Source organism: Tursiops truncatus, chromosome 2 (assembly GCF_011762595.2).
Source record: "Tursiops truncatus isolate mTurTru1 chromosome 2, mTurTru1.mat.Y, whole genome shotgun sequence".
Classification (NCBI taxonomy): Eukaryota; Metazoa; Chordata; class Mammalia; order Artiodactyla; family Delphinidae; genus Tursiops; species Tursiops truncatus.
In genome coordinates, this window is record NC_047035.1 from 105,947,800 (window position 1) to 105,971,704 (window position 23,905).

Here is a 23,905-nt window from a genome sequence, read left to right on the forward strand (position 1 = left end):
CTAAACACTGGCACGGAAGAAAAACGAAAACTGCTGTCGTCTTCTTTTGTTTTGTTTTAATTTACAGTGATGATTTATACCACTAAAAGCCAATTGTTAATCACAACTAACTGCTGAACAATCATCAAAAGGAAGACACCGGAACTCACCAAAAAAGATACCCCACATTCAAAGACAAAGGAGAAGCTGCAATGGATGGTAGGAGGGGCGCAATCAAGTCCCGTAACAGCTGGGTGGGTGACTCACAAGCGGAGAACAATTATACCACAGAAGTCCACCCACTGGAATGAAGGTTCTGAGCCCCACTTCAGGCTTCCCAACATGGGGGTCCAGCAACAGGAGGAGGAATCCCCAGGGAACCAGACTTTGAAGGCCAGCGGGATTTGATTGCAGGACTTCAACAGGACTGGAGGAACCAGAGACTGCACTCTTGGAGGGCACACACAAAGTAGTGTGCCCACCAGGACCCAGGAGGAAGCAGCAGTGACCCCATAGGAGAGTGAACCTGACCTACCTGCTAGTGTTGGAGGGTCTCCTGCAGAGGCGGGGGGGCGGGGGTGGGGCGGCTGTGGCTCACTGCAGGCACAAGGAGACTGGCAGCAGAAGTTCTGAGAAGTAATCATTGGCATGAGCCCTCCCAGAGACCGCCATTAGCCCCACCAAAGAGCCCGCAGACTCCAGTGCTGGGTTGCCTCAGGCCAAACAACTAACAGGCAGGGAACTCACCCCACCCCTCAGCAGACAAGCAGATTAAAGTTTTACTGAGCTCTGCCAACCAGAGCAACACACAGCTCTACCCAACACCACTCCCTCCCATCAGGAACCTTGCACAAGCCTCTTACATAGCCTCATCCACCAGAGGGCAGACAGCAGAAGCAAGAACTACAATCTTGCAGCCTGCGGAATGAAAACCACAATCACAGAAAGATAGACAAAATGAAAAGGCTATGTCGCAGATGAAGGAACAAGATGAAACCCCAGAAAAACAACTAAATGAAGTAGAGACAGGCAACCATTCAGAAAAATAATTCAGAATAATGATAGTGAAGACGATCCAGGACCTCAGAAAAAGAATGAAGGCAAAGATGGAGAAGATGCAAGAAATGTTTATCAAAGACCTAGAAGAATTAAAGAACAAACCAACAGAGATGAACAATACAATCACTGAAATGAAAAATACACTAGAAGGAATCAGTAGCAGAATAACTGAGGCAGAAGAACGGATAAGTGACCTGCAAGATAGAATGGTGGAAATCACTGCCATGGAACAGAATAAAAAGAAAAGAATGAAAAGAAATGAAGACAGCCTAAGAGACCTCTGGGACACCATTAAACACACCAACATTTGCATTATAGGGTTCCTAGAAGGAGAAAAGACAGAGAAAGGACCCAAGAAAATATCTGAAGAGATTATAGTCGAAAACGTCCCTAACATGGGAAAGGAGATAGCCACCCAAGTCCAGGAAGCACAGAGAGTCCCATGCAGGATAAACCCAAGGAGAAACACGCCAAGACACACAGTAATCAAATTGACAAAAATTAAAGACAAAGAAAAATTATTAAAAGCAACAAGAGAAAAAGGACAGCATACAAGGGAACTCCCACAAGGTTAACAGCTGATTTCTCAACAGAAACTCTGCAAGCCATAAGGGAGTGGCACAATATATTTAAACTGATGAAAGGGAAGAACCTACAACCAAGAATACTCTTCCCAGCAAGGATCTCATTCGGATATGATGGAGAAATCAAAGACTTTACAAACAAGCAAAAGCTAAGAGAATTCAGCACCACCAAACCAGCTCTACAACAAATGCCGAAGGAACTTCTCTAAGTGGGAAACACAAGAGAAGAAAAGGACCTACAAAAACAAACCCAAAACAATTAAGAAAATAGCAATAGGAACATACATATCAGTAATTACCTTAAATGTGAATGGATTAAACACTCCAACCAAAAGACACAGACTGGCTGAATGTATACAAAAACAAGAACCATATATGTGCTGTCTGCAAGAGACCCACTTCAGACCTAGGGACACATACAGACTGAAAGTGAGGGGATGGAAAAAGATATTCCATGCAAATAGAAATCACAAGAAAGCTGGAGTAGCAATACTCATATCAGATAAAATAGACTTTAAAATAAAGAATGTTACAAGAGACAAGGAAGGACACTACATAATGATCAAGGGATCAATCCAAGAAGAAGACATAACAATTATAAATATATATGCACCCAACACAGGAGCACCACAATACATAAGGCAACTGCTAACAGCTATAAAAGAGGAAATCGACAGTAACGCAATAAGAGTGGGGGACTTTAACACCTCACTTACACCAATGGACAGACCATCCAAACAGAAAATTAATAAGGAAACACAAGCTTTAAATGACACAATAGACCAGATAGATTTAATTGATATTTATAGGACATTCCATTAGAAAACAACAGACTACACTTTCTTCTGAAGTGCACATGGAACATTCTCCAGGACAGATCACATCTTGGGTCACAAATCAAGCCTCAGTAAATAAAAGAAAATTGAAATCGTATCAAGCAGCTTTTCCGACCACAACGTTATGAGATTAGAAATAAATTACAGGAAAAAAAACGTATAAAACACAAACACATGGAGGCTAAACAATACGCTATTAAATAACCAAGAGATCACTGAAGAAATCAAAAAGGAAATCAAAAAATACCTAGAAAAAAATGACAACAAAAACATGACAATCCAAAACCTACGGGATGTAGCAAAAGTAGTTCTAAGAGGGAAGTTTATAGCAATACAATCCTACCTCAATAAACAGGAAAAACCTCAAATAAACAATCTAACGTTACACCTAAAGGAACCAGAGAAAGAAGAACAAACAAAACCCAAAGTTAGTAGAAGGAAAGAGATCATAAAGATCAGAGCAGAAATAAATGAAATAGAACCAAAGAAAACAACAGCAAAGATCAATAAAACTAAAATCTGGTTCTTTGAGAAGATAAACAAAAGTGACAAACCTTTAGCCAGACTCATCAAGAAAAAAGGAGGAAGAGGACTCAAATCAATATAATCAGAAATGAAAAAGGAGAATTTACAATGGACACCACAGAAATACAAAGCATCATAAGAGACTACTATAAGCAACTATATGCCAATAAAATGGACAATCTGGGGCTTCCCTGGTGGCGCAGTGGTTGAGAGTCCGCCTGCCAATGCAGGGGACACGGGTTCGTGCCCCGGTCTGGGAAGATTGGAGTGGCTGGGCCCGTGAGCCATGGCCGCTGAGCCTGTGTGTCCGGAGCCTGTGCTCTGCAACGGGAGAGGCCACAACAGTGAGAGGCCCACGTACCGCAAAAAAAAAAAAAAAGGACAACCTGGTAGAATGGACAAATTCTTAGAAAGGTATAAAATTCCAAGACTGAACCAGGAAGAAATAGAAAATATGAACAGACCAATCACAAATAATGAAATTGAAACTGTGATTTAAAATCTTCCAACAAACAAAAGTCTAGGACCAGATGGCTTCACAGGTGAATTCTATCAAACATTTACAGAAGAGTTAACACCCATCCTTCTCAAACTCTTCCAAAAAATTGCGGAGGAAGGAACACTCCCAAATTCATTCTACAAGGCCAACATCACAAAATTGGGTTATTCGTAGAGTTGCGGATGGACCTAGAGACTGTCATACAGAGTGAAGTAAGTCAGAAAGAGAAAAACAAATATTGTATATTAACACATATATGTGGAATCCAGAAAAATGGTACAGATGAACTGGTTTGCAAGGCAGAAATAGAGACACAGATGTAGAGAACAAACGTAGGTACACCAAGGGGGGAAAGCGGGGGTAGCGGGTGTGGGATGAATTGGGAGAGTGGGATTGACATATATACACTAATATGTATAAAATAGATAACTAATAAAAAAAATTTTTAAATAAAACAATACTTTGTTCAAAAGAAAAAAAGGCCAATTGTTCTTTTTTCCACTCATGGTCCAATGAACAAATCCAAATTTAATTATATACACAAACTACTGAAGTCACCAATGAAAAGTGGGGTTCGAAAAACTACCAAAGGACTGAAAAGAAACCGAATAGCACTACCCATCTTTGTAAAACATAAATGAGGGAAGCTGACGGTTTTGAGCACAGAGGTAGACTTAATGGTGCCTACAAGTGAATTTATCAAATTTTGAAGCTTTCTAACATTCTCTAGGTGAACAGAACAATAATTGCCTCTAACATTCATTGAACATGTTCTATGTGGCAGGCACTGTGCTAAACCCTTTCGATGTACTATCTTATATAATCTCAGAACAACTCTAAGAAATAGGTACTATTATTATTCCCATTTGCAAGGAAAGGAAATGGAGGCACAGTGAGGCTAAGTAGTTACCCAAAGGTCACACTGTCAGTAATTGATAGAGTAAGGATTCAAACCAGAGCAGTCTGACATTCAACCTCAACCACTAAATCGTGCTGCTTATCACTATCATGATGGTTTCACAGGTTCTGTGTCACTAAATTTCTAAAAATAAAAATCTCAGAAGGTTTCAATGTGTCAACTGCCAATTCAGTTATTTCTTTATTGCTAAGATAAAATCTGTTTCTCCTAGCCACTCTGTCCAGATCCTTAAATGATCCCAAACAGGTTACAACAACAACAAAATACTTTTCATAGTCCTCATCATAAATGTGCAGGACAGAAATGCAAAGGACTGAGAAGAGCATCTTCTTTTTTTAAGAAGATGTTGGGGGTAGGAATTTATTAACTTATTTATTTTTGCTGTGTTGGGTCTTCGTTTCTGTGTGAGGGCTTTCTCTAGTTGTGGCAAGCGGGGGCCACTCTTCATCGCGGTGCGGGGGCCTCTCACTATCACGGCCTCTCTTGTTGCGGAGCACAGGCTCCAAGACACACAGGCTCCAAGACACACAGGCTCAGTAGTTGTGACTCACGGGCCTAGTTGCTCCGCGGCATGTGGGATCCTTCCAAGCCAGGGCTCGAACCCGTGCCCCCTGCATTAGCAGGCAGATTCTCAACCACTGCGCCACCAGGGAAGCCCAAGAGCAAAATAATTTTGATAGAGAACAAAGTCATAAAATTTCCATTATCTGACTTTTAGGCTTATTATAAGGCTACAGTAATCAAGACATCTACTATCATAAAGATAAACAGAACAGAATTGAAAGTCCAGAAATAGGCCCACAGATACATGGGCAATTGATTTTTAACTAAGGTGCCAAGATAGTTTAATGGGGAAAGGATAATCTTCAACAAAGGGTGCTGGATCAACTGGATATGCACATGGTAAAAAATGAACCTCAACCCTAATTTCATACCATGTACAAAAATCAACTCAAATTGGCTCATAGACCTAAATGTAAGAGCTAAAACTACAAAAATCTCTAGAAGAAAACATAGGAAAAAATCTTAGCAACCCTGGATTAAGCAAAGACTTCTTAAATAGGACTCAAAAAATTGACACATTAGACTTCATCAAAATTAAAAACGTCTGCTGTTCAAAAAGCACTGCTAAGAAAATGAAAAGGCAAGCCGCAAATTTAAACTACTTGCAAAATACATATCCAACAAAGGACTAGTATCAAAAATATGTAAGAAGAGCCCTTTCAACTCAGTAGTAAGAAAACACAATTTTTTTAAATGGACAAAATATTTGAACAGACATTTCACCAAAGATATATAAATGGCCAAACAAGCATATAAAAAGATGCCCAACAACATTAGTCATTAGAGAAATGCAAATTAAAACTACAAATGAAATACTATTACAAACCCACTAAAATGGCTAAATTCAAAGAAACAGTACAAGGTATTTGTGAGGATGTGAAGCAACTAAAACTCTAATAAACTGGTAGTGGGAATGTAAAGTGGAAAATGGCAGTTTATTATAAAACTAAACATATACTGTATTTACTATATATGCAGCAATTCCACTCCTTAGGTATTTCTCCAGAAAAAGGAAAACACATGACCACATAAAAACCTGTACGTGAATGTTCATAGCAGCTTTATTCATAATAGCTTAAAACTGGAATTTCAAATGTCCATCAACTGATGAATGGATTGACAAATTATAGTATATTAATACAATGGCATACCACTCAGTAATTAAAAGGAATGAACTACTGGTACAAGCAACAACGCAAATGAATCTCAAAAGAATTACACTAAATTAAAGAAGCCAGTCACAAAAAAGTATATAACTATGCTTCCGTATCTATACACTTCTAGAAGAAGCAACACTATAATGATAGAAAGCAGATCAGTGGTTGCCAGTGGTTAGGGAATAGGGAGAGTGGATTAACTGCTGCAAAGAGGTATAGCAGAACTTTCTGGGGATGATGAAAATGAAAATGAAAAATATCATGATTGTGGTGGCAGCTTCATGATCACACATTGGTCAAAATTTGTCAAAATTGTTCATTTGAAATGGTAAATTTTGTTGTATATTAATTATACTCATTAAAGCTGAACAAAAACAAATAAAAAAACCAATAACTTGGAGACCTCTTGCCTCCTCTTGTCCACTTAATGCCCAAAGGTTCTGGGACCTCCTCTTCTTCTTCTCAATATTTTCCTTTCTTTTTACATCAACTGTATATCTTCATTGCTAAAGCTGAACCCATCACTACATTGATACCTCCCAAATCCACATCTCTGGACAGCACCCCTGCAGAATGCTGGTCTTGTTTCCAAAAGCCTCATGGATATCACCATGTCAGTGCTGCCTACTCTCAATTCACCATGTCCAGAATTAACTTCAATCTCTTCCAGCTTCCCTACCTCCTAATGTTCTCCTCCCCTCCCCTCCCACATTCTTACAAAACCAGTTCCTTCTCATACATCACTCAAGTACCCTTAATCAAAACCATAGAACGGTCTTTGACTCAGGCCTTTCCTTTACACCCCAGCCTCTTTTAACATTTTTCCACTGGCTCCACCCTGTTTCAACCATTATAACCTACCCTGGGAAACTGCAACGGGCTCCCAAAGAGTCTCCCCATTCCCCTGCATTCTACCTACTTCTGGATTAATCTTAAAGCTCAGTTCTAACCAATTATTTCATTACCCGTTTATAAAGAAGTCAATGGCTCTCCACTTCCTATGAAACAGAAAACAAGACATTGTTGTGGGTTTAAATCCATTCAGAGGGAGCCAAGTTTGCCTTCCGATTTCATCTTCCACAATCCCCCTAAATACATCCTATTTTAACAAACCAAACACTCTGACCTCGGTGCCTTTGTTCATGCTAGTCCCTATAACTGATGGCCCTCACCTATTTAATCTTTACCTGTCAAAATCCGTATTTCTCCTTCAAAGGCCTATCTCAAAGGTCACTTCCTCCATGAAGCCTTTCAGGTTTTAATCACTCTACACTCACCAATACAGATTTGATCACTTCCTCCTCTAAACTCTGAGAACACTTTTATTTACACATATTGTAACATCTGTCATACTCTGCCTGATTTATTATTTGTGTACTTGTCTTCATCACCACTGCCCCATGTACTCTACAACCAGGCAAGCTTTTCAAGGCTGGTGCTCTGTACTGCTCCCTCTTTTGCCCCTTTAAGTCACTGGCATCCTACCTTTTTTGCTGCAGGGGCTCAGGAACTCTCTGCAGTAGATGAATTAATTCTGGTCTTAAGAAGTTGACAAGAGAAATTTAAAAAATTATATTATCCATGGGGTCTATAAGGATAAATCAGATAATAGATTGCATTCTGCCTTTTTTGTTACAAGTTGGAACTCTGCCTGAAGAGAGATTCTTCTTAAAACGACCCTCAAAATCCACTAAACCAAATCTTCCTACAAGCGAATTTTCAGTATAATATTCCTCTGCTTACAACTTTACAATCATTTAAAATGGGTCCTGGGCTAGGCATTCTCTATTTGACCCCAGTCTCCCAAACAAACTTAATCTCTATCTCTCTATGCTCTGTTTTGTGCCCTTTAAGGCTGACCTTGAGGACTATACTGTCCATACTCCCCTAGTTTCCATTTGGGTCACGCCAATGAGAGGCACTAGCAGGAAATTAGAGGATGAGAAGAAAAAGAAATCAGTGTCCTTATTCCCTTGGCTCTTTCCCCACCTGGAACCCTTTCCCCTATGGCCACAGGTCCTTGGCTTCCACTGCTCCCACTCTCATCAGGCTTCAGTAATCCTCTTCTTGTCCCCTCTGGCTTAAAAGTACCAATGGCTTCCAGACACTGCTAGGCCTTGGGAACTTCACAACCCCTTGTTGCTTTCCTTAACCCTACCCAAATCTCTATAACTAGTTCACTTATTTCCTGCCAGGACCCTCAGTAATACAGCTCCCTAGGCTTAGAATTCCTCACTCTGCTTCCCAAGGCTCACAACCACCTGTTCCCTCTAACCCATCAAATCTTAACCACTCCATGCTCCTCAGCAGCCCTCTGCTGTGGTCAGGCAGGCATCCCTACCAATCCTTAGTATCACTCAGTTGTGATGTGTTCACTCCTACTCTGCACCTTTACTCACGCTGCTGCCCGCCCCAGGATGCCCACCCCTTCCTCTCTACATAACAAACCCTATACTTCCTTCAGTACAAATTCAGATCCTACGTCCTCCCCGCCCACCCCCCACTCCATTAAACCTGTTCTAATAACCTTAACCCACAATTACCTTTCTTATCTTGGAACTTCCATTTCTCTTACACAGAAGTACTTTGAAAACTATGAAAACTAAATGTTAGGTATTGCTTTGTATGGTCTCTAATTGTTCACCACATATCTCCTAAAGGGAAGTAATTTGAACTATTTTAAATTCCTTCTTTTATATTCTGTTAAGAATATACACTAACATTAGAAATACAGTCATTCTTGTTGACAAAGAGTGATAAATAAAGATACATCAAGGGCTTCCCTGGTGGCGCAGTGGTTGAGAATCCGCCTGCCGATGCAGGGGACAGGGGTTCGTGCCCCGGTCCAGGAAGATCCCACATGCTGCGGAGCAGCTGGGCCCGTGAGCCATGGCCCCTGAGCCTGCGTGTCTGGAGCCTGTGCTCTGCAACGGGAGAGGCCACAACAGTGAGAGGCCCGCGTACCGCAAAAAAAAAAAAAATCAATACAATGTTCTAGTACAAAAAGTTTATGATAACTAGCTATGAGCAAGTTTACTACACTTTTAATTACTGTTTTCAGTGTAATAGTTATAACAATGGCTGCTATCAACCTTGGGGTTTTTAGAACATAAACGCACTTTTTAATGAAACGACCCTTGGGAACAAAAGAGTAAAACAAATTATCAATTTGTCGAGTTCACCAACCTGTTATGCAAATAGATGCAATTATTCCAGAAATGCAAACAGTAACGTCAGCACATGCAGGATACCTTAATTTGTAGCTGACCAGTGGCCATGAACCAGACAATAGACTTCAACAAAAGTGGATTTTCTAGAGGCATGAAGAGGCCAGTGGTCCTCATCATATATTGTTTGTAGAGAAAATCTCCTCCCCCTTCTTTAGAACCACTTATTTACTAGCCTCTAAAGCCTAAGTCATGGCAATCAACATTTTTGGTAAAATTATCCTCACTGAACTGCCAATGATACATCCAATTTACACTTCAAGAACTCATTCTTATGAGGCTCCCTAAAATAAATGGAGAAATAGCAAAAATGTAGGAAGCAGGTACTATGGCTAGCTCCTCACACAATCTCAGAATATCAGTATGTGAATATGATTTTGAGGAGAAAAAAATAAAACTTAAGCAACTATTAGAAATGGTGTCAAACGAAACAGGGGGCAGGCAGGGAGAGACATAACAGTACCAAATACTAACTGGCTTCAAAGTAACCTTTTTATCTTTTCATTTAAAAAACAAAACAAAAACCCCAAAACACAAACAAAACTAAAAACAAAGGGCTGTACCCCTAGCACATTTACTAATGAACTAAGGTCAGTCCTATTTGTACATTTAAAAAAATTTTTCGGGCTTCCCTGGTGGCGCAGTGGTTGAGAATCTGCCTGCTAATGCAGGGGACACTGGTTCGCGCCCTGGTCTGGGAGGATCCCACATGCCACAGAGCACCTAGGCCCGTGAGCCACAACTACTTGAGCCTGCGCGTCTGGAGCCTGTGCTCCGCAACAAGAGAGGCCGCGATGGCCCGCGCACCGCGATGAAGGGGGGCCCCCGCTTGCCACAACCAGAGAAAGCCCTCGCACAGAAACTTAGACCCAACACAGCAAAAATTAATTAATGAATTAACTCCTACCCCCAACATCTTAAAAAAAAAAAATTAAACAAGGCATTTTAATGGTAAAAAAAAAAAGTTTTTTCTTCTGTAACTATATGTTAATTTTAACAAAGGTATTCTAATTTATTACTACTAGAAACTTGACAAGAATGTGCAAAATGTATCCATAGTAGGAAAGTCTATCTCACACAAAGCACAGTGTGCCTAAAGGACTCAGAACCCAGACGAGGAGAAGGATATGTAAGCAACTGCAATACAGTATGATAACACTGCATAACAAAGTTACCCAGCAAGAGCCATGGATAATACTAAGGGAATGAAGAGAAGAAAAGAATGCCCAGGACACAAGAAATATCCCAAAAGTTAAGATATGAGGGCTTAAAATAAAAGAGCTATAATGTACTGGGTTTGTGAGGAGATGAATTTTAAGGATATTCAGAAGGTATGCTCAGTAAGACTAGGCTCAATCAACATTTTCACATTGCAATTTTAATCAAGAATAAGGTACTGCTTAAACTAAGAAATATCTTATTCATCGCAGCCTTTTTTAGAATAGCAAAAAGGAAAAAACAAAAAGGGGAAACAATCTGAAATTCACCAACAAGAAACTGGTTAAATAAATAATACACACACTGAGATTCAAGGCAATCATTAAAATGAACAAGTAAGATCTATAACTATCTGGAATGTGTTGAACTGAAATGATAACCAAGACTTATTAAGTTAATAATACATTAAGATATAGACCAAATAATTCTACTCCTGGTTATATATCCAAAGGAACTGAAAGCAGGGACTCGAGCAGATACTTGTACATCGATGTTCATAGCATCATTATTCTCAATAGCCCAAAGGCAGAAACAACTCATGTCTATCAAGAGATGAATAGGTAAACAAAATGTGGTACATACATACAGTCGAATATTACTAAGCCATAAAAAGGAATGAAATTTTGATATATGTTCCAACTTGGATGGACCTTGAAAGTATTAAATTTAGCAAAATAAGCGAGACAAGGAAGGACAAATATTGCACAATTCCCCTTACATGAGGAACCAAAAATAGGCAAATTCATAGAGAAAGTAGACTAGAGATTACCAGGAGCTGGGGGAAGAGGGGAAGAGGGAATTATTGTTTAATGGGTACAGAGTTTTTGTTGGGGATGCTGGAAAAGCTTTGGATATAGACAGTAATGATGCTTATACGACATTGTGAATGCATTCAATGTCACTGAATTGTACACTTTACAAATGATTTAAATGTTAAAAATGCTATCTGTATTTTAGCACAATAAAAAAAATAAGATGTAGAGAAGTCTGCAGTATGCTAACATTTGTATAAAAGGAAAAAGAGAGAGAATATACATAAATGCATGATTAGAGAGGTTTAGAATCTTGGAAAGAATACACAAGAAACTGTTAACTCTGGGAAAAAATAGGAAAGTGGAGAGAACAGAATGAAAGGGAGATATACATTTTGCTGTAACCCCTTTTATACCATGTGGGTTTCTATCCATGTGCATATATTGCTTAAGAATATTTTTTTATTAAAGAAAGGAAAAGAATTATCCCGGCAAGGATAATCTTCCCATGGATGCTACAACCATTGTGAAAAGGTTGTAGGAGAGAGTATTTTCACACAATCTCAAAATACCACACTCCCTAGATTAATTACTAGTTACAAAGGGGAAAAAATGTGCATTTATAAAGTGATCTGATAACAGCCACCACTTTAAATCAGTGATCAAACTTAGCATTACCTATAATGGAAAAAAATGGCATTAGGTGCCTCATGAGGTGATGCAAAAAGCACACACCACCTAAACAGTGTTCAACCAATTCATGTTTAACTTGAATATGTAATCTTAAAGAAACAATCAGCAAATTCAGATTATAGTACATTATGTAAGACAAACAGCCTAGATTCTTCAGTAAAATTAGTATCATTGAAAAAGAGGGGAGGTAGGCAGGGGATTGTTCTGGATTAAGAGACTAAAGTGACTTAAAAACCAAAAGCAATATGTGAATATGACTGGATTGTGGATCAGAAAAAAACAAAAAAGTTATAAAAGATATGTGGGAGACAAAGAGAACAATTTAAATACAGACACCGCATACTAAATAATGAATTCAAGTTATCTTCCTTAGCTCTGATACAGGTATTGTGGTTACAATGGAGAATGTCATTTATAGGAGATGCGCACCTGAAATTTTTTTTTTTTTGAGGGGTGAGGGAGTACCTTGGTGACTACAATTTACTCTCACTTAAAACAAAACGTGTATGTGTGTGTGTTTAGAGAAAAGAAAAAAAAGCAACTGCAGCAAAATGTTACAATCTGTGAAACTAAGTGAAAAGGACATGGGTGCTTATTGTACTGTTGTTCTTCAACTTTTCTATAGATTTGAGAAACTTTCAAAATAAAAGTTTGGAGCAGTGTGCAGAAACAGCTGAATCAGGCACAGCTGAGCTCCAGTGGTAAAAATGAGGAAAGAAAAAAACATTATCTTTTACAATAAAAATATACAGAGGAGTTAAATAAGTATGGTTTTTCTATTATTAACCATGTCCTTCCTGATGGAGCATACATAATAGGGTCATTTATTCCTAGGAGTATCTGTGATAATCAAATATCACTTTTAATTTCCCTGCAGCATAATTAAGTAATTATAGTGATATCATCTCTATAAACTCAGAGTTAGAATTATGAATCTTACTCAAAAAGGACCAGGGCAGGGGATGGATTATTGCTCCCGTAAACAGAGACCCTAAGTTGCCTACCCTTCTTAGAAGGAAGATAAAACCCAGACAGCAAGATGGTAAGTTTACTTAAGCTTGTGCTCTGTACAAATTACACAGAAGGAAGCTAATGGGCAGGGAATAGCTGAGTTCAACAAAAATGAGAAGGCAGACCTCTTCATCTCTTAAATCTTCAACCCACATTCTTCACTGTTTCAAAATAGTTATGAATTCTTGTATCAGAAAATATCTAAGCTAATCTCTATTATAACATGACTGGAGGTAAATTATAGCAGAAAAAACCTAAATGGCAAAACTGATTTGGAAATGAGCTTAACTATCTTTGACTATGTTCTTTGAGAATTCACCTTTAAACAAAATAGTGAAGTCACACTATGAAGACCTAACAAAGGAGGAAATGGAAAGCTTTTCTTATTCCCTCATCTTGAATCCTACCTCCCTCTGAATATCTCTTAACAGAAAATAGCAGAATCTGAAAATAATTTCATCTCTGTGAAACTAATCAAGCTATACATTTACTGTATGTACACTTCTATGAAGATATATGATACTTTGTTTAAAAGGTTTTTAAACATTTTTAAAAATAAAATACATAGATGCAAGACTAACAAAACATGTACAGGATCTATATGCTAAAAATTGCAAATCACAGATGAAAGAAATCAAAGGAGCTCTAAATAAGGATATGCCATGTTCCTAGATCGGAGGACTAAATATAAAATTGTCATTTCTCCCCCAAAATGATCTACAGGTTTAATACAATAACTATCAAAATCACAGCAAGATTTTTTGCAGCTACAGATGAACTTACTTTAAAATTTATATGGAAAAGCAAACAAACTAGCATAGCTAAAATCATAAGCCTTACCATCAATTTAAAACCAACAGAGACATAAATAAAATATAATCCAATCCTCAAAAAGAAAAACATTTTGAAATAAGATCACGCCAAAAATCTGCTTGGGCAAAGAGAATGATTAACAAAGCAAATTACTAGATGTAGTCAAGAAAAGAGAAAGCAAGATCAGCTAAAGAACCAACTTCAAGTACAAAAAGCCCTTCCACAACCCAACACAACAGGCTCCTTTCCCCTCCCACCACTGCAACAGTATTGATAATCAGAGATGGTTACATACAGACGCACACACACACATAAACTCACTAAAAAAGCCCATATAAGAATGTTCAAAAGAACCATACTTTATTCTTTTATTTTTTTTTTAATTTATTTTATTTATTTATTTTTGGCTGTGTGGCTGCGCGCGGGCTTCTCTAGTTGCAGCGATTGGAGGCTATTCTTCCTTGCGGTGCACGGGCTTCTCATCGCAGTGGCTTCTCTTGTTGTGGAGCACGGGCTCTAGGTGCGCGGGCTTCAGTGGCTGTGGCACACGGGCTCAGTAGTTGTGCCTCGCGGGCTCTAGAGCACAGGCTCAGTAGTTGTGGCGCATGGGCTTAGTTGCTCCGCGGCATATGGGATCCTCCCGGACCAGGGCTCCAACCCATGTCCCCTGCACTGGCAGGCGGATTCTTAACCACTGTGCCACCAGGGAAGTCCCATACTTTATTCTTTTTAATGTTTACTTAAAGAGATCCGAGTTACTCGTCTTTTAATCCAGTATAGTGTGAAAAGAGTTTTTTCCCCTATCAAACTACAAAACAATCAATAATCCCAAATTCTACAGAAAAAAACAATAAAATAAAGCTTTACACTACAGTAGTCCCCCCTTATCCACAGGGAATATGTTCCAAGACCCCCAGTGGATACCTGAAACTGAGGATAGTACCAAATACAAATATATTATGTTTTTCCTATACATACATACCTATTATAAAGTTTAATGTATAAATTAGGCATAGTAAAAGATTAACAATAATAATAAGATAGAACAATGTAACAATATACTGTAATAAAACAGTATATATAACAATATACTATAATAAAAATTATGTGAATATGGTCCTTTGCTCTCTCAAAATATCTTACAGTACAAGTTTAATGCCTTTCCCATCTTAACTAAGCACTTCTGCACTATGGCCATAACTTCTGCAGTCTGAAGTGCATCAGCAAAACTAGTACAAAATCCTATTTCCTTCTTCACAATTTCACAGATAGAAGATTCATTCTTATCATAGAGTTTAGGAACCTCAGCATAGATTTTTGTCTTTCCTTATGAAGTTGAGAACTTTAACTTTTTCACTTAAAGGAAGCACTTAACTGCTTCTTTGGCATATCCAAATTGCCAGCATCACTACTCTTGCACTTTGGGGCCATTATTGAGTAAAACAAGGGTTACTTGAACACAAGCATCGTACAAAGGGATGATTCACATCCCAGACGGGATGGAGCAGGACCACAGGAAATTTAGTCAGGTTATTCAGAATGGCGAGCAATTTAAAAATTATGAATTGTTTATTGCTGGAATTTTCCATTTAATATTTTCGGACCATGGTTGACAGTGGGTAGATTTGGATGGACCTAGAGACTGTCATACAGAGTGAAGCAAGTCAGAAAGAGAAAAATAAATATCGTATTTTAATGCATATACGTGGAATCTAGAAAAATGGTACAGATGAACCTGTTTGAAAGGCAGAAATAGAGACACAGACGTAGAGAACAAACATATGGACACCAAGGGGGAAAGGGGAGTGGGATGAATTGGGAGATTGGGATTGACATATATACACTAATATGTATAAAATAGATAACTAATGAGAACCTGCTGTTTGGCACAGGAAACTCTACTTAGTGCTCTGTGGTGACCTAAATGGGAAGGAAATCCAAAAAAGACGGGATATATGTATACATATGGCTGATTCACTTCGCTGTACGGTAGAAACTAACACAACATTCTAAAACAACTATACCCCATTTTAAAAAAAAAAGCGAAACCATGGATAAGAGGCGACTGCTGTACTCACTGCCTCCTTAAATTAACCTAACCCCAAACAGGTTTTTTATCTATTCACCCTGTTACTAACAGGTCAGCTATTAAAGTGTGTGTACTGGGGAGGGGACTATACATCTCAGTTGGCCCAGGATGTTACCATTTTATGCCTGCTGTCCCCACATGTACCTTTTACTACAGTAGAGGCAGAAGACCAAATGCCTATGAATATTCTAAGAATACAGTATTTTAGGTTATAAAACAATACATATATAATTTTGAAACAATTCTCTGAATATATAAAAGATCTAGAAAAAATGTGGAGAACTACACATGAGAATTAACGGCAGTTACTCTGTGTGGTGTGAGTTTTCACTTTTTTCTTTGTATTTCCCTATACCATCTAAATATTACTTTTTACAACAGCATATATTACTTTTTTTTTTTTTTTTTAAAGAAGATGTTGGGGGTAGGAGTTTATTTATTTATTTTTGGCCGTGTTGGGTCTTCGTTTCTGTGAGAGGGCTTTCTCTAGTTGTGGTGAGCGGGGGCCACTCTTCATTGCGGTGCGCGGGCCTCTCACTGTGGCGGCCTCTCTTGTTACGGAGCACAAGCTCCAGACGCGCAGGCTCAGTAGTTGTGGCTCACAGGCCTAGCTGCTCCGCGGCATGTGGGATCCTCCCAGACCAGGGCTCGAACCCATGTCCCCTGCATTAACAGGCAGATTCTCAACCACTGCGCCACCAGGGAAGCCCCAGCATATATTACTTTTTACACTTAGGAGGGAGTCATTTCCATTTGTTAAAATGCAGCTTTTCTTTCTGACCCAAGTCCTCATCTCATTTCAAAAGCATGCAGTAGTCTTCTTTAATATATGTTATTCATTAAGAACTGAGGCAATGTGAAATAGTATAGGAAATTTTAGCCTTTAGGATGCAGAATATCTAAATTCAAGAACCAGCTTTGTTGTGGAAAATACAGAACCTACCTACCTTCCAGGATTGTTTAGAGGATCAAACAAGAATCTACATGAAAGTGTTTTAATGAAATATACTCATGTGAGCTATGATTACTACTACAAGCACATGAACAAACTATGTAAACTCAGATCTCATATATAAAATGAGGGGGTCTTATAAAGTAAGCTCCAATTCCCTTCTACATCTGAAATTCTGGTATTAACAGTGTCCTCTTAACTCAGCCTTCTACTCACAACTAATTTATATCTTCAAGAGGTGTACCTTTTTTACTGATAACACTTCCCAGGTCTCCATGTTTTCTATCTTCACTGGGATACAGTCAGCTCTCCACATTCTTCTCGTAGGCCCTGACTGCCTGAAAGTTAAAGAAAATATGTATGGTCCTTCCAAACAGACTTTATATCCCCTCTTAATCTAATTTATATTTCATGATCTCCATCTGCCACATCTTGCAGTGTAGAGTAGTAGCTATGCACAGGACTCTGGAGCCAGGTGCCTAGGTCCAGATTCTGGCTCTGCTGTATCACCAACACTGCAGTGTAACCTTGAACTATTTACTTAATCTCTCTGTGCCTCAATTTCCTTATCTGCAAAATTGGGATAACAACAGTGCACCTACTGGATAAGTTTGTTGTAAAGATTAAACAAATTACAAATTATATATAAAGGACTGAAAACAGTGCCTGGCATATAGTTAATGTTATATGTGACTGAAGTCTTTTTCTAACATTGCTTCTCTAAAAGTATAATGCTTACAGGCTAAGATAAAACAAACAAACAACATTTGCCTCTTACTTTTTTTCTCATTGAAAAAAAATGTCTTCTTATTATTTGCTTATCAAAAATTTCTCCACATCATTGTAGTGAAGTCATACACACTCATCATCATTGGACATTTTTCTTTATTCTCTGTTCAAACCCTCTAATCCAACATTTCCCAAAATGTGTTTCCCTAGAAAATTTGTTCCACTAGTTCTTCTAGATGTTATGGGGGAAGAGGGCGAAGGTTCAGTGATCAAATAAATTTGGAAAATGCTGAGTTAATGTTAAACAGGTTCCTTTACTGTAGGTCTTTTACATGCTAGTATGTACTATATTACGTTCCAAGAGAGGAAAAAGTGCACATTGTTTACCAAGTTTATTTGACCCTAAAACGCTTTTGTCAAGGTGCTACATTGGGAAATGCTGCTGCTCTAGTTCTTTGACAACTTTTAATACAAAATATGCTATGTTACATAAACTTAATATTTCTTAAATCTGATTCACACACAAAGCCTGTTCTCAAATTCACGCTGAGAAATCCAACTCAAAAAACTAACAACTGCTGCCTTGTACAAATTACTTTTTGAAATTTCTGAATATGAACACTGACCGTAAAAGAACAAACACCAATGACCAGCTACATATGGTAGGTGACAAGCTATTATCTCATGATGAGATGTTCAGCTATTTATTGGCCAAATGTCCTTTAAACAACTCTAGTTATTCAATATTCCCAAGTTTTTTCTGAATTTTCAATAATAAAAACTTGTGCTCTTCCCTTTTTAAAGGAATTCACTACAGAACACTGTCAAATCATCCCAGAACCAGTTCTGATATAAATACAAGGCCCTAAATATACAATTTACACTGTTGAAGAACTATCCTAAAAAACACCATCTAATACATGAACAATAGGATTTCACTATTTTGCAATCCCTGATCAATTAGTAAATCAAAGCAATGATCATCAATAGCTGCAAACGTCACAAAGAGAGATGACAAGACCTTACATACTTCCTGATGGAAACACAAATTCCTCCTATGAAGTACTCTTACCAAAAGAAAAAAAAAAAATCTGATGAATTCTATCAATTTACTACAGGAAATTCAGGAGACAGAACATGTTAAATGACATTACAGTACAGAGATGCAATCATCAAAATTAAACTATTGGAAACTTCTCAAAAACCTGTTTTCTTTTAGCAAAAAATTTTAAGAAAAAAAGAAAGATGGAAGGAGAGTCTCAAGATTAAAAGTGATTTAATATACAAGACAAACAATTGTAAAGTATGGACCTTATATGGATCCCACTTCAAGCAAACTGTGTGTGTATAAAACAATCAGAAAAATATGAAACCTGATTACATATCTGATATTAAGAACTTGCTATAAATTTTTTTGGTAAGATAATGGTATTATGCTTATTTTATAAAAAAGAGAGAGTGACTATCTTTTAAAGATCCATACTGAAATACCTGAAATTTACAAATTAAATATCTGAAATTTACAAATTAAATATGTCTGGGATATGGTTCAAAAAAGTCCAGAGTTGGGAGTGGGGTAGTGGTGGATAGAAATATAGAGAAAATAATACTGTCTATAATAATTCTGGAGGCTCACTGATGGGTTCATAGGAGCTGTTTAAACTATCCTTTCTACTTTTATATTAATATATGTTTAAAATACTTTGTAATAAAAAAGATTTTAAAAAAAACACTGTCTGGGAATTGAATTACCTACCTAGGACTGCAAATAGCCTCTACATATTCCCATAATAGATTAATGCACAGTCAAGCATAAGTGAGTTTAAGTTTACTATGAACAAATCATGTTTATAAAGTACTAAAAGAAATCATTTGACAAGAATTTCACTAACACTCAACATGCTAAACTCTCCTATGTAATTAACTCTTATTTACAAGTCTGTTAACAATATCTAGCTAATTTATGGCTTTCCATGAAAAAAATATAGTTTAATTATGATTTTTTTTAATTTCTATTTAAGTTGCAGACAATATTGCAGAGTCATCGCTATCTTTCTACTCCTGTGGGCTTATGGTACTTCTGGAGTTTATCGTCAGCAGACATATTGCATAAGTGCTCCAGCTCACTGAGCTCCAAACAGGACTAGTTTTATCTTGTGTACAAGAACTCTTTCCTGCCTACCTACTACTCTGAAATAAAGAGCCAAACCAACAGAAGGCAGACCAAGAGGGAGGGGTTGGTTATAAAGAGGCAGTTACAAGAGAGCACCATGGAAAGGGAGAATATCACTGAGAACTGAAAGCTACAACTTAAAAATACAAAACATTCAGCAATTCTTTAGATTTCTGCAAAACAATGTCACATTTCGTCAATCATGAATTACTTTAAAGTGAAATGATTCTGTGAATTTGCATCTGACTTTATTCCCTTATACAGCATATCTTTAAAGAGTTTTGAAAAATTCCTTTTCATTATCTCAGACTAATTTAAATTAACCAAAGCAATTCAGAATAGTTTCAAAATGAACAGGGGAAACAGGTGACATACTAAACTTTATCAGCATTTCCCTACTGCCACACATTACATGATTCTTTTCAGAAGCTACCAAACTCTTTCTGACTTTAAAAAAGCAAAGTGCCCCACCCCTATGCTAATCTACAGTGCAATCAAAACAGCATCAATATTACTACAGCCTAACTGTAAAAGGTCTTAGTGAAAAATACTGGTTTAAAAAAGATCAAAACAGTATTGTAATTATATTTTTAATTTATATTTTAATCTTAAATTTTATATTTTTAATCTAAATTATATTTCTCAAAAATGCCTAGGCTTTAAGAATAACACTAAGAACATGCCAATTACAACAGGCCATCTTTGCCCTTTCATCATGCCAAGTGTCTTCTGCCTCCAGATTAAGCAACTTTCCAATCACTAATTTAAGAGATCAAGCCCATAACACCATACAATGCAGAAGTCCACCACTTACACTCCGGCAGTTTTGCAAAGGAACAGCAACTTCCTTTATGAATAGAACCTTCATAAAAGAGGGTCTAGCAACTAGAGGTTATTCAAGGGCTTGTTTATTAGGCAGCTACCTCTCTCCTCTGTGGAAGCTTATCAAATGGCAGAATATCTACCCTGCCTATCCCACAGAGGTATTATGAAGATAAATTGGGAAAATGTTTACCAAACTACTTTGAAAACTGAAAGGCTATATACAAATATAAGGCATTATTATTTCATTACTTGTTTGCACTCTAGACAGTTTGCAGACTAAACTTGCTACTTAATATCATTGTTTCAAGGTCTACCAAGAAAAACTTACTTCAGGGTATAAAGATTCACTAATATTCACCTTTCTATAGCAACGTTCAATCCTTATTCCAATTGTTGTTCTCTTCTAACATCTATTACCCTTCTTTGGCAGAAGAAAACTAGAAACATTCTTTAAGAAGTCAAAGCAACATGCGACACCTAAAAGTCTGTCTCACTGTCAACATGAGTTTCTGAACACCTATGTAGAATGGTCCTGCCCAAACGACATTATTTGGATGGGATTTTAGATCAGACAAAACCATCACACTGAGGCTGGCCGTTTCCATGCTCTGCCTCCCACAGTTTCCACGGACACCTGCCTTTCTTTCTGAATTCTAATCCAGGCTCCACCACTTACTAGCTATGTGATCCTGGGCAAGTTACTTAACCTTTCTGTGCTTCAATTTCCTATCTACAAAATAAACGTGGCTTAAATAATAAACAATTCAACCAGATTTAATATTATTTATACAATAAAGTTCTTAGAATAGTGCCTGGTGCACAATAAATGCTCAGTAAGTGTTACCGAATATAATTACTTTATTTGTGCATCTGGCCACTCCACCACACCACCTTCACTAAATTACATAAATCTCTCCATCATTCGTCGTCATTCCTTCTTTTCAAAAGAATGAGCAATTTTAAGAAGTCAAACTATGACCATATTACTGATAAAATTTCAATGTATCAATATATCACTGGATGTTTAGTTGTATAAGAAAGTTCAATGATACTTTATATAAAAGATACTGGGCCCCACATGCTTTTAAATTATATTAACACATAGATAATATAATATTCCTAGGTTATCCTAGCTTTCTACTACTATCAGTTAGCAAAGCTGTTTATTTGAATTGTATCACATAAAACTTCCCATGAACAGTTTTGTATAGTGACTAACAGGAAAGGTCTTCTCAAATGGCAAAATTTAAAAGGGCTTCTATAAATCCTACTTATATTAAGTTAAAAAAAAAAAAAAGCTTGGATAATAACATATTCCCCCCCAAAAAAAATCAAGAGTTTAGAGTGAGGAAAAATAGCTTGCCAGAGCAAGAGGAAATATTATTATTACATTAACATATAATTAGAGGACAACCAAAGTATGTTAAACACTGCAACAAACACAAGAGCTACACTCCAAGCTTATTTTTTAAATATTACTTAGCACATATTTGAACAATTATTTGCTCCTGATAATGTTATAAATTCTAAATCTTAACACTTCACATATGAGTGTCTAATGTAAAAAATTCACAGCATTGCTTAACTGATTTAATAGTTCTTCTGTGGCTTAAAATCTTAAAAAGGCAGAATCACTTAATCTAATTTAGAGATAACTTCACTCCACAGACAACTACCTAGAGCTGCATCTCTGGCTTACTATGTGTCAGGGACTTTTCTAGGCACTGGAATGAACAGGTTATGGAGTTCCTGCTCTCACAGAGTTTACATTCCAGTGAGGAAGACAAGTAATAAACAAGTAGACAAATAAATCATTAAATTTCAGAAAGTGTACTATAAAAAAATAAAGCAAGAGAGACAAGGAGAAATTAGGGGCAAGGTGATCACTAGTTTGTATAGTGTGCTCATTGGAGAGCTCTAAAGAGGTAGGCTCTCTGAACCCCTTTTTAAGCAGACACTTGAATGACGTGAGGGAGCAAGCAGTACAAAGACCTGAGGGAAGAACAGAGCAAGAACAAGTATTAAGCCCTGGGAATGCACCTGGCATGATCAAAGAACATAGCAAAGTTCAGTGTAGCAGAAGTGGAGTGAACAGAGAGAAGGAGACAGGGACTACATCATGGAGGACTTTACAGGCCATGGTCAGGAATCTGCCTGTTATTTTAATTATAAAAGGAAGTCATTATAAAGTATTAAATAGAGGAGTGGCTTATCTGATGAACAGTTAAACAGATCATTCTAGCTGTGAAACGGCAGAATAGACTGTAGGAGGTCAAGTGAGAAAACAGGGAAAACAGTTAAGAGACTCTTGTAATTATCTAACCAGGACATGATGGTGGTTTAGACCAGAGTAATAAGGTAGAGATGATGATACCTGATCACATTAGAAATATATTCAAAAGACAGAACCAAGAGGATTTGCTGATGGGCTGATTATAGGGTATAAAGAAAAGAAAAGAATCACATGTGACACCTAGGCTTTTGGCCTGAGTGACTAGGTAAATGGTCCTGCCATTTACTAAGGGCACATTGGGAGGAAATGGTGAGGACAGGAATCACAACTTCTGTGTTGTGCAAATTTAGTTTGAGAAGCCTTTTAGACAGCCAAATGAGATATGGAATAAGCAGATGAACTATGACACTGTACCTCAGGAAAGGGGTCAGGGCTGAAGATATAAATGTGGAAGTCAATCAACATTTAGATAGTTCTTAAAGCCACAGAAATGGATAAATGTAGATGGGAAAAACTTTTTTGTTTAATCTTCACATGAGCCCTATGAGGTAGCAACTATCATCATTCCCGTTTTATAGATCAGAAAATAGGCTAAGAGATAAAAACTTATCCAACATCACTCTACTAATAAGTGGTAATAAGTTAGAAAAACAAACAAACAAAATATCTAATTAACTATAATGACTATGACCTTTCTCAACCGGGTTCATCATCTGAACCATAGAACTTGAAATGAATATTGGAATGAATCTTCAACTCTCCCAAGGACAGTAGATAACTAGTGCCATTCTAGGTGCACTGGAGAGAAGTTTATTCTTCACGAACAATTAATGCTCACATGTCCTAGAACATTAGGGTTTAGTTCTCTCATGGAACCCCAGATGAGAAAAAAACTATACTATATATACTATTATTCTATCGTTATTATTATTATTCTAATACTACTACTACTACTACTAGTGGTAGGAATCACTTAAAATGAGAGAAAAAAAGATTCGTGAACAACATAAGTTACCATCTTGTGGAAACCTTTTCATGGCTTTGCTTTGTAACCAGTAAAATAAAGTG

At 37.4% G+C, this 23,905-nt stretch overlaps 1 protein-coding gene across 7 annotated transcripts in view; it reads right to left on the reverse strand.

Moving 5' to 3' along the window:
• Nucleotides 1-23,905, reverse strand: part of HERC1 (HECT and RLD domain containing E3 ubiquitin protein ligase family member 1) — a 220,530-nt gene that overhangs the window by 189,430 nt on the left and 7,195 nt on the right. For 2 of the 7 annotated variants that reach the window (XM_073801135.1, XM_073801134.1), the window contains exon 2: nt 17,122-17,215. The exons of the other annotated variants lie outside the window; for them this stretch is intronic. The gene's annotated coding sequence lies outside the window, so the exon portion shown is untranslated. The remainder of the gene's footprint in view (nt 1-17,121; nt 17,216-23,905) is intronic. 7 annotated transcript variants of the gene reach the window in all.